This window comes from Physella acuta, unplaced genomic scaffold (assembly GCF_028476545.2).
Source record: "Physella acuta isolate Inbredline_101_S28 unplaced genomic scaffold, ASM2847654v3 ptg001312l, whole genome shotgun sequence".
In the NCBI taxonomy this organism is placed as follows: domain Eukaryota; kingdom Metazoa; phylum Mollusca; class Gastropoda; family Physidae; genus Physella; species Physella acuta.
The window spans coordinates 55001-68362 of record NW_026732827.1 but is presented as its reverse complement, the minus strand read 5'-3'; positions in this window follow the sequence as shown (position 1 = coordinate 68362).

The window sequence follows — 13362 nt, the reverse complement described above, 5'->3', positions numbered from 1 at the left end:
TTACCATGACAACAGTTTTAAAAAGTAGATCAAGCTACAGGCTAATTTAGACCCTATTATTTTCATTTTTAAAAAAAGCCACAATAATTAATTTGATTTCTTATATTATAAATAATATATAATTGTCATCACAACTCTCTGTTAACAGCTACCTAAAGCTAGATCAACACATGAAAATAAATTGTGTTCAGGGTTTTTTACACTGTGTCCCCCACCACCACCAAGAGAATATTAAATATTTATATATATTAAATATATTTAGTAAAATAAGGATCTAATGTTGTTAGGTAATCTATCGTTTTAGGTACGTAAAATCGCCCGTGTCGGTTATTTATTTTTCCGGAATCGTATAGCAGTAAAAAAAAACAGTAAAACAATGGCAAAGTCTGTCACACAGTTCCGGTATCCACCGGAAGTACTGTAAACCATACTTTATTTAGCGTCATCTTTTATTTTTAATACAGAACGCTTAAAATTTGGATAGATTTATTTTAATTGCGTGTTAAATCCTGCTTTATTACTCATTTTGTATAATTAGTTATTTTTTAGTGTTTCAGCTAAATATTTCTGCTACTAAACATTGTATGATTGTTTAACAGGCAGTGGCGTGCAGACCTATGTAGATGCCCGGGGCAAAATCAAGCGGAAGATGCCCCCATAAATACTTATATATATATATATATATATATATATATATATATATATATATATATATATATATCATTTATTTTAAAAAATGTACTTATCTTAATTGAGATGAAAACGTTGACTACAGCCAGCTAAATCCAAATGGAATGAATGGTTGGAACTTGGGAGAAGGGGGGGGGGGGACAATTGCGGGACGGGTCGTGGTGGGGAGGGGGGGGGGGGCTGTGATGCACTACAAAAGAGTCTCATCCGGTATTGTATTACCACCCGGGACCGCAGGGACAAAAACGCTGTCCGTGTCTGCAATTAGAGCGTCAGATACGCCTTTATTAATGGGATGTTTCTCTCTTGGCCTGTTTAGGAATTCCTATAGTGTAACTAATACAGGTGAGAGTGTGTATTGAACTAGAGATGTTTCAGATTTTTCTCTCTAAACCACTTGGTCAAAACGTCAACTCTTTAAAGAGATGGGTGATGCTAGATACTCTCAAACTATCTGAACCTTGAATATAACAGAAGTGTACCTTGGTTGGCTAAGGGGTCATCCATTTATGACTTCCACACATTTTTGGGATTTTGGACCCCCCCCCCCCATCCCGTGGACGTCCACACTGACTATAAGTTTTTGCATAATCTTCTTCCACTATTACTCAAGCTACTGCATTTAGTGTGTATATACTCTGAGTGTATATAGTATTACAAATACTGGTACAAATGTGTTTTATTGTCCTTCGTGTCCCACACCTGAACAGGGACAGCGTGCTAACACCCCCCCCCCCCTCCACCCCTCTCCCGTCTCACAACTGAACTGGGATGACTTAATTCAGTCACCGTGAACAGCCTTAGGGCCCAGTCCTGTTTGTGTGTTGTAAGCTGCTGACCCGCGGTGGTATGGGATGATACAATAGGATTAGTCCAGTTGACGCTCATCTGCTGGTATGGGATGATACAATAGGATTAGTCCAGTTGATGCTCATCTGCGCTGACCATTGACCAAGGTTTAGCTGTTATTCGCGAAATAGCTGAGACATTTTTTTTTCTTACCTACCCTTGTGGGCGTGGTTTTTGCGAGATGCGTAGAAAAAAAAAAATCCCGACTTGAAAAAGGGGACACAATCACGCCTGCGCGGGAAGGGAGGGGAGGCGATCTAAAGGTGTCGTCAAGAAAAGGGGAACCTAAGACGGCCGTGTTGTGGCATGTCGCCCGCGCGGGCGATACCCCGCGACGTCGTAATCGTCGCGAGGCTATAGAAGAAGTACATTAAAAAATAGCTTTAGAGATGCCCCCAATGTTAACAACGATGATTGGTGTAATCACTGTTGCATGTCCTTCGAGTGTAATGCATGAATATAAGCTTAATTACTTTCAAGATGCCCCTACAATATATAAAATGAAGATGGGCATACTTACTGTATGGATGCCTTTAAAATGTATTATAAAGTGAAGTGGGCATATTAGTAAATGCTCATAAAATATATTATAATGAATATACGAATAATTACTTTAAAGATGCCCCTATAGTGTATAAACATAAATATGATTTAATTACTCGACGGATGTCCTTGAAAATGAGTATAACGAATACGCGCATATTACTTTAAAGATGCCCTAATACAGTGCATGGGAATAACTTGGTCACAAGTACTCTAAACGATGCCCCTACACTATACTAAATAAATATGACACACATTTATTAATGGAATATCATTGACTTCCGTAGGACTACCCTTCTATATAAGTTTTGCCATACGGACAGTGTAATGTTAAAACGGCTGACAGACGATTGAGTGTTACAATTTTTTGAGTGAGATCGCAAAACATATGGAAAGTTACGATGACACCATGACACGACATATCACAACAGTTTTTAAATTACTAAGAAAAAAAAAAAAAAATAACTAGTTAATTAAATTTTTTTTTTTTTTACCTCCGCTGGATGCCCCCCAGTGGTGGATGCCCGGGGCCTAGGCCCCGTCCGCCCCCCCCTCTGCACGCCACTGTTAACAGGGTTCGTATGCAGTCTGAAAAAAGTCTGGACGGGTCCACACTGTGGTATGACGTTTTTAGGGCTAGACTAACCCGCCCCTCATAGTAACTAAGGTCACTGATATCTAAACTTGAATGCTTGAATGAACTCACGGTGACCCCAAGTAAGTAGATGGTGCTGTTCAGGGGCGGATTAAGCTTGGGCGGGGCCCCGGGCTGAAACTTTTTGGGGGCTCCTGTTATATATATATATATATATATATATATATATATATATATATATATATATATATATATATATATATATATATATGTGACCTAGGCTAGTTGCATCTTTCCTGTTCGCAACGCCAAATGTGACCTTCCCCGAGTCTATCCTGCCCGACAACGCCAATTGTAACGAGTTGAACCACTCAGGTTACACAACATCGACTACAGTAGAAAGACTCGAAGATGCAGGTTCGCTATTGATCCTTTTATTACATGAATCAAGAAATGCTTCAATATAACACAATGAATCAACAGAAATGTTTCACAATAATAGTCTGAATCAACTGACCCCCTAACAGTCCTCACTAGGCTTCATATAACTGAATCCACATGTCTATTGTCCTTCTTAACACAATATAACCAACTTGAGTATGTCACACAGACTGACTGATCTAAAGCAAGCGACGACGACGGAAGAGAGAGAACGAGTTCTGCCGTCCCCTCCTATTTATGCCTTGTATCCGTACTCGTCTCCGTACTTGTATTCCTCCGTAATCGATACTTGTACTCGATGTCTCCGACCACTAGTTGCGTAGTTCTAACATACAGTCCGTGGAATAACATCTGCATCCCATCAATCAAAGTTGACAGGCCGTCTGAATCTCCTTGTACCGTTTCCCAAAATAGCACGCGTTGGCTTTGAGATTGTTATCAGCCCGACCCAATAAGCCACCTGTTGTGTTGCGTCAGACTGCAACACTGCGTCTCGGCTTCTCGTTCGTTATCAGATTTGTAACTAGTGGCTAGGCCTACCCTAGTCACATCCACCCCTGCCTTTTTTTGTGTGTTTTCAACCACAAACAACGCCTGGCAGGTGCACTCCTTCAAAGTCAATCGCACAATCGTAAAAAATTTTTATTGTTCCACTCACTGTCCACGACGTCCCATTCGTATACGATTGACAGTTATACCTATTTCACATATTAACTGTGTCTACATCATCTTCCTGAGACACAAAACAGTTCTAGAATTCACATCCACCCTTTTCGTTTGGTGCCTTCACCAGTTCACTTTTATAGCTTTTTGAACAGTCTGTTCTCATACCAGCGCGACCATGAAAGACTTGATGGTTGCTGACAAAAAATTTCGTCTTCCTTCTGTTCCTCAAACTTCTCCGCGGACCACTTATCTGATGGTCTACTGTCTCTCTGCTTCTGGAAGGAACGGGATCCTCTTTGTTGCCGTTATCCTTCACTTGTGTATCGCGGTTGTTCTGATGATGGTGATATGGTTCCGGGATGGGTATGTGAATTTCCGTTATAATTTCCGGTTCCCTAATTGTCTTGGATTTCCTTGTGTGTAACTGCTCTTCTTGCCTATTCCAATATTTCTTTAATTGAGCAATATTCGCCCACCGATCCGGTTTGGCGTGATCGATGGGTCTTATCTTAAAGGGGCCACCTGCTGCTTTAGGCATCTCCACGACTTGCCATATCTCCTGTCCCCAGAGATCGTGGATTTTGTTTCTGCCTAACGGGTGACTACGCAGTAATACCCTGTCATTCAGTTTGAGTGGCGGGTCCTTTGTCTGTACCGGCGGTTCCCTTCGCCGTGCTTCATGTTCTAGTCTTTCCTGTACTACCCTGTACATTTCTCTAATTCTTCTCCTGTGTTCATTCACATATTCCAGTGCGGTGTATGAGCCAGTCATACTCTCCCTTTTTCCTAGGAACAAATCAAGAGGGAGTCGAGCCTCCCGTCCGAACAGCAACATGTATGGCGTAAAGCCGGTTGTGGCATGGGGTGTGCAGTTGTATAGATATACCAACTCTGGGAGAAAATCAGGCCAACGTTTTTTCTGTTCAGGTTCTAGGGTACGCAGCAAATCATGCATGCTGCGGTTGAACCGCTCGCACTGTCCGTTTCCTTTCGGATTAAATGTGGTTGTTCTAGATTTGTTGATCCCGTAGTGGCTGCACAGTTGGTTAATTACTTCTGACTCGAAGGCCCTTCCTTGGTCAGAGTGTAATTGTCTTGGTATGCCATATTTGATGAACCAATGTTCTATTAAGACCTTTGCCACTGTTTTGGCAGTCTGATCTCGCGTGGGCACCGCCACCGTCCATTTGGTGAATACATCAGTCATTACCAACACATGTTCCGTCCCATCCGATGATTGCTCCAACGACGTAAAGTCCATAGCCACAATCTCTAGTGGTTTTGTCGCTAGTAGGTGTCCTGATGGCTGTCTCATTTTGACAACTGGCATTTTCGCATGCTGACACCTCACACAAGCCTCACAATGGCGTTTGACCTCCATTTCCATATTGGGCCAGTAACACCTCCGTCGTAATATTTTGTGCGTCCTGTCCTGACCCTGGTGTCCTGCCCTGTCATGTGCCAACCTTAGCACTTCTTCTCGTAACTGTCCAGGCACCACCACCTGGTGTATTGTCCCATCAATTTGGTCATGAATTCTCCGCATGAGAACACCATCCTCTATACTGAGACGGTCCCACTGACTCAGTATTTTCTTTGTTTCTCGACCAAATTGTTCTCTTTCCCTTCTTCCTGGGAATTTTTGTTCCTGGACGTGTTTCAACAGCGGCTGTAAGCCACTATCCGTTCTCTGGGCATCTCTTATCTTTTGGTGATTAAGGCAATTAAAATCACTATTGTCCATATGTCCGGGTTCCGTGGATATGTGCTCCACCCCGGTCTGCCCGTTCTGCATCACTTGTACCCCATGAGGGATATCTGTTGACGCTCTGACCTCACATATTCCTGTCAGTGTTTCTTCCTCATCACCCGGTCTCTCGTAAGGATTCCTTGATAAGGCGTCCGCATTGCCATTGGACCGCCCCGGGCGATACTTTATCTCTAGGTCAAAGAGTGCCAATTCTGCTGCCCATCGCTGTTCGATGGATCCCAACTTTGCTGTCTTTAGGTGACTCAAGGGGTTATTGTCAGTGTATACCACACATTTAGCACCTAATAGATAGTCCCTGAATTTCTCAGTCACAGCCCATTTTAATGTCAAAAGTTCTAGTTTCATGGCGCTGTAATTTGTCATGTTCCTCTCTGACCCCTTCAGAGCTCGACTTGCATACGCAATAACCCTGAACCCTTGCTTTTGTTGTTGTGATAGCACAGCTCCCAGACCTTTAGAGCTGGCGTCAATTTCTAGCCGAAATGGTTTGTCAAAGTCTGCGTATCCCAATATCGGCGCCTCTGTCAAAGCCTTTTTCAATAGCTTAAACGAGTTCAGGCATTCATCAGTCCATAATTCACCTATCAGTTGTGTTTTACCTTTCTTTTTCTCCTTACTGTGTTTCTTTGTCATTTTGTTTACCAAGTCATGCAATGGTGCGGCAATTTTTGCAAAACCCGGCACAAATTTTCTATAATAGGAGGCAAAACCCAAGAATGACCTGACCTCTACCGTAGTTGTTGGCTGTTTCCATTCTTTAACAGCTGCAATTTTATCTGGGTCAGTGGCGATGCCATCCGACGAAATCACGTAACCCAAAAAATGTACCGATTTCAAACCAAAGCAGCATTTGTCTGGGTTCAGCTTTACTCCTATCTCCCTAAGACGGAGAAACACTTGTTCTAATCTTTTTAGATGGTCCTCCCAAGTTTTTGAGTAAACTAGAATATCATCCAAATACACCAACATTATTTGAAATAGAAAGTCACTCATAGCACTCTGCATTACTCGCTGGAATGTAGCAGGTGCATTAGTTAGACCAAACGGCATACGGGTCCACTCGTACAGTCCCAGTGGAGAAACAAATGCAGTTTTATGTTGATCGTTGGGGTGCATGGCCACTTGGTGGTAGCCACTAGCCAAATCCAAGGTAGAAAAAAATCTTGCTCCCCCCAACGCATCAAGACATTCATCAATACGAGGCAAGGGGAATGCATCCCTTCTTGTGATATTGTTCAATTTCCGGTAATCACAACACAGTCTTATCTCCCCTGACTTCTTTTTTACCACTACTATCGGTGCCGCATACGGGCTCGTACTGGTTGTAATAATTCCCTTTTTTAGTAGGTCATTCAGGTGTGCTTTCACCGCAGAGTAGTGACTCGGTGGTAATCTTTGGTAGGGTTGCGCCACCGGCTTGTCTTGTAGTAAGGGTATCTGGTGTTTGATTACTTCCGTGTACCCCAAATCACCCTCATACGAGGCAAATATATCACTGTATTTCTTCAGCAATTCATTTAGTTTTGGGTCCTCAGTTTCCGGGAATGTATATGATCGGCCATCCTGTTTCTTCACCTCGGCCGTCACATTGACCGACCTAATTGTTACTTCATTACTGCTGGTATTGCTCAGTTCGATGCACTGTGCCGACCTTTGTACCTCGACGTTCTGTGGTACTCCTACCAGAGTATTAGGTGGTATAAAAATTTCCTCCTCCAAAACATTTGCCACTAATCCTTGAACTAGTCCATTTTCCGCTGATGTGTATGTCCGCAGTAACACGACGCCTGCCCTCAGTGCGGCGCCACATGGTTCTATCATCACATCACCATTCACGCTTCTATCACCAATTTGTAATGTGATTGCCTTGACCGTGTTTGCCGGGACTGCTGTCCTTCCTCTGGTCTTGGCAAACCTGGTCAACTTGGATCCCCGACCTGGTGTGGTCGATGCGACAATATTTGTAAGAAATTCTGGCAACTGGCCAAGAATATTCATGCCCAACAGGCAAGGTATATTTGACACATTTGTCTCTAGGTTGTGTTTCGTCACGAACACCCCAACCTGCTTCAACCTATGTCCTGCCACCACGACATCCGCCAGAAAATAACCACAGTATGGAATGGTTAGTCCATTAGCTGCCGTCAGGCGCATGCATGTGTCAGACCTCAACGTATGGTCTTTTCCTTTCATCCATTTGGTGTAAAAATTTTCCGTGATTGTCGTCACCTGGGAGCCTGTATCCACAATTGCCTTCACCGCGATGTCCCCAATCGTAATCACCATTTCTGGACAGACTCCCATCATTTTGCTTCTTGGGCCATACCCTCGCCCCTCTGTAGCCTGGCCCTGCCTTACAGAGGACGACCGTTTCCCTGGCAGTACCGTGCCATATGTCCGGGTTGTGAACAGGACAAACAAATTGGTCGACCGTCGGCCGTCCATTGGAGTGATGGCTTGGCCGGACGCGGCCGTCCAACCCGTCCCTGTTTTGTCCCGTTCTTTTCCCGATTCTCAGCTGTTGACCTGCTTTCTAACCTCTCCAAACGTTGGTCAACTTTATCTAGGTGGGCCAACAGTTGAGCCATCATGGTCTCCATCGTGTCGGCCCCTGTGGGTGGGGATTGTCTCTGTTCAGGTACAGAAACTTTGTCCACCGAACAGTTCGATTGGTCCTCATCCTCGGACCTGCGGATCGCTGAGTTCCTGACCTGAAGGAAGGTCAACTGCGGGTCTTTGTGGACCTCCTCTTTCAACTCTCTTCTTAGGATCGGGGTTGCCAGCCCCTCAATGAAATGGTCCCTCAGTAGGCGTACATCAATGTCCGGTGTTTTGACCTTTACCGAATCAAAGGCACTGTTCATCCGGTGTGAGTACTCCATCACACTCTCCGCCAAACTCTGCCTCAAGCCTACGAACCCTGCTAGCAGTTGCGATCCCGACCGTCTCTCCCCAAAGGTCTCCATCATCAGATCCAGCACCTTATCTGGATCTGATTGGATGGTTTTATCGTGGCATTTGACCTCTGCCCTAACCGTCTCTCCTATACTGCCCATCAGCAGTCTTAATCTTTCCTCTGGTGACATGCCTCTCGAGACCCAGGCCGCTTTGACCTCTTCACTGAACCTGTTGGTTAAAGTGGGATCACCGTCCCCGTAAAATTTGTTAATGTGGGACTCTCTGGGTAGGACCACTATATGGGTCTGCTTCTCGTCCAGAGTAGACATTTTATTCCGTAAGTAAAACAAAAGAGTTCTTTCTTACCGTGTGTATATGAAAAAATTTTTCCTCGTTCCTCAATTTTCACAGTTCCTGAATGTCCGAATTCACATACACACAAAACACAGTTATGCACAAGGTTGACTATGGGTGCCTAAATCGGCAAGTCTAGTTGAATTCATCCTGCTCGCAGCGCCAAATGTGACCTAGGCTAGTTGCATCTACCCTGCTCGCAGCGCCAAATGTGACCTAGGCTAGTTGCATCTTTCCTGTTCGCAACGCCAAATGTGACCTTCCCCGAGTCTATCCTGCCCGACAACGCCAATTGTAACGAGTTGAACCACTCAGGTTACACAACATCGACTACAGTAGAAAGACTCGAAGATGCAGGTTCGCTATTGATCCTTTTATTACATGAATCAAGAAATGCTTCAATATAACACAATGAATCAACAGAAATGTTTCACAATAATAGTCTGAATCAACTGACCCCCTAACAGTCCTCACTAGGCTTCATATAACTGAATCCACATGTCTATTGTCCTTCTTAACACAATATAACCAACTTGAGTATGTCACACAGACTGACTGATCTAAAGCAAGCGACGACGACGGAAGAGAGAGAACGAGTTCTGCCGTCCCCTCCTATTTATGCCTTGTATCCGTACTCGTCTCCGTACTTGTATTCCTCCGTAATCGATACTTGTACTCGATGTCTCCGACCACTAGTTGCGTAGTTCTAACATACAGTCCGTGGAATAACATCTGCATCCCATCAATCAAAGTTGACAGGCCGTCTGAATCTCCTTGTACCGTTTCCCAAAATAGCACGCGTTGGCTTTGAGATTGTTATCAGCCCGACCCAATAAGCCACCTGTTGTGTTGCGTCAGACTGCAACACTGCGTCTCGGCTTCTCGTTCGTTATCAGATTTGTAACTAGTGGCTAGGCCTACCCTAGTCACATATATATATATATATATATATATATATATATATATATATATATATATATATATATATATATATATAATATCAGCATACTATTCAAGATAATAATGGATTATTTATAACTTATAGGAACATTTGACACCGATATTTATAAAACTGCTAATTTAAAAAGCCATGTCAATTTCGTTCAATGGGCGGTAAATTGGATACAACCATCTAAACTTCTTCTTCTCTTCCTCTTCGTTCTTAATTTTAGTGTTGGAAGGGATCCCCTCCAACACAATTAAGTATACGTGTCAACTGGTTATGCGCCATTGAGACCATTGACTCTGATTTCAGCCTGCTTTTATTTTTTAATTTGTTTTCATAGCCTTTGTCCAACCAAGAACAAACAACAGCAGATGTTTGATTTTGGAGTTGCCTCTCCTAGAAGGCTCTCCAAGCCTCATCTACCCGAGGGTTTGACTCGAGACATTTCAGTTAAGCTTCCATGATGCTTTACCGACTCGACCACGCCGATCCCCTAACATCTAACCAATATGTACTCATTTTTAGCATGATTATATGTTGCCCCCACCCACTACCACGATACATACACGAACAAAACACAGGAGAGATCCATCCGCTACGTCAGCAGTACTAAATATACGACTGTTTACTTTAGGCCTGTTGAAGTTTCCGACCTCTGCCCCACGATCAAGCCGGGTACCTGACGGTTGGACGAAGTCCCCCGGCTGGTGGTGGGGGAAGTAAAGCCTGGTCACAGCTTACAGATGGATAAGCGACCATCATGTAGTGTTTCAAACCAACATCTCAGTGAGCCTGATTCAGTTCACAATTTCCCATTTAGTTGGAGTTCACTACGTCGAGGCCTGCCTGGCTAATGGGAGTTAAACTCCTGAGCCGCTATATCCTTGTCACGATAGCTATTGAACTGTCATTCACGTATTTATATTAGATGTGAGAAAGCTGGAAATGCAGACTAACATTGAACAGATATAAATCAGGGGCGTAGCGAGGGGGGACGACATATGTCCCCGAGTGCCGATCTTAGGGGGCGCCAAAATGAGTTGGAAAAACACATTGAAAGTTTGAGGGGGGGGTGCAAATAGAAAGTTTGTCCCCGGGCGCTGGGAAGGGTCGCTACGCCTCTGACATAAATATACATGAGAATATTATTATGTCGTTATAGAACAGACGATAAAGACTGTTGACACTTGTTTGCTTGCAGACGCAAAAAGATAAAAGAGAATTTCAAACCACTCTATGTCAGAGGTTAAACTAGGCCCGTCTAAAAACAGTAAGCACGACATGAGCGTAAAAAAAAAACTCCATCCTCTTAGGTGTCATCCATTTATCAGGCCCACAAAAAGTTGGATTTCCACAGGCGTCCACTTAAAGAACGCCATTCCTGGCTTGTACACCCGATATTAACGTTCACTAAAAGTAAAAGCCTATAAGTTTTTTTAAAACTTAAAATCATAGAGTGTTCACACCAGATTCATGTCATTTAAATGTGTCAGAATTCGACCGCTGTTTGTGTTTTTAACTCTAAAATCAACCCAATTTATTGTCATAAGCGAACGCTGTCCGGGCTGGTATTTATACTAAAGTGTGTGCTCGAGTTTGATATTCTGAACAAAAATTGAAAACTTGTGATTCAAATATTAAAACATTGGATTTTATAGTAAAAAAAACCCCAAAAATTTCACTTTAAAGGGAAATTGACTATGATTGAAAAAGGAAATTTGGGGGCCCCTAAAAATCGGGGGCCCCTGGCTGCAGCCCCCTCAGCACCCCCCTTAATCCGCCACTGGTGCTGTTTGGCTAGGTGAGGGTTTAGGGGGAATAAAAGTTACGGTACAGTTCATGGTATGACGTATTAGACTATGCTACTGTGACCTCACAGTGACCCCTCCACCGTCTCTTGGTGTGTGTGAGGGGGGATACCGGTAGTTTTTAATAGCAGACAAGTTTCTCTGCTATAAGCACAAATAATGGTGTGGTTACAAAGGTCTTGTTTCATTTTCAAAATAGTGTACGAACCCTGTTTCTAGTCACTTTTACTCTTTTTGTAATCATTTTTACATCTTTGTAATAATTTTTACAATTTTCGTAATCTAGATTTTTTTTTACTTGGCCTAGCAGCTAGCTAGATCTAGATCTAATTAATTAATGGTCATGGGCGCAAATCCGATGCAAGCCAAAAACATTAAATTATTAAATTTGACTTCATTTTTATATTAATATATATATACATATATATATATATATATATATATATATATATATATATATATATATATATATATATATATATATATATAGATCTACTAATTTAAATCTAATATTATAGTTATTCTTGTTTCCTTTTGTCGTTTAAACTTTAAAAAATGAAACATTAATTTACTACAATCGACTTTCAATTTATTTATATTCCAATGGTCAAATAAACCACGGTTTACCGTAACTCTAGTTACCGAAACTCAACAAACATTACCCGATAATTTCCGACGCTAAACTAAGGTTTTACCTAGACCTAGATTCTAGATCTAGTAATTTTTTTGTAAAACTGGCGGCTGCTAGACGAGTCTATCTAGATCTTAGTAGACTTGTTGAAGATCTAGTCTTAAGGTTTAGAATATCGATCGATTAAAAAATGCGAAACAAGAGGCAGTACAAAAAAAAAAAAAAAAAAAAAAAAAAAAAAACACGGAATAAGTCAACAGTAAAAGTTAGAAGAAACGAGCGCAACAAAATACATTCTAGTGTTGCTTTATGATTATGACCCCCCCCCCCCCCCCATAGAGGGCTGAGAGGAAATCGACTACTGCTGTATATGACGGAGTAGGTATAAATAATAAAAATAATCTGTAGGCCTATAATTTTTTTTTAATGGTTCAAATATAACCATATAAGTTTGTAGGATGGAATTTCGGTGAGGCCAGACGATTGTGAAAGCCGAGTCCTACGCTGTTGTCGGCAAAATTCTTTTGGAAAAAAAAAATCAGTTCATTGCGCGAGAGGCCGCTAGATATGTAAACGAGTTTTGTTGCTTCTTTATAGCGTTGGTTAGGGGCCCACAATTCATTGCGATTTCACAATGTAAAATGTACGTTTGTTGTATTGGTAGAACTACTTTTCTGTTCTATCCTGTATCCTACAAATAATCAAAAAGAATATTATAATAATTTCGGTTCATGTACGTTAACGTCTTTTTACTTTCTCGTACATACGAAGTATAGAGAAAGTCTTGTAATCGGGCAAAAAAAATCGAGATTTTTACAAATCTCGACGTTTCACACCTCCCTTAGTCGGAAAACATAGTTGTGCAATCTTGTCCGTATGTCTGTGTGTGTATGTATGTGTGTGTAAACACGATAACTTGAGTACCGTTAAAGCTAGGTTGATGAAATTTCATATATAAGTATTATATCAAATTAGTAGTTATTTATCTACTTTTCAGCGATTTCCGATAACCGAAAGTGGAACTTATCTAATTTCAATTTTTCAAAAGCCTATAACTTGAGTACTGTTTTAGACAGATAAATGAAATTTCACATGTAAGTAAAAAATCTAATTTTCTGCCTTCTGTCAAATTTTGAGTAATTTCCGTTGACTAGAAGTAGTAAGTTACGC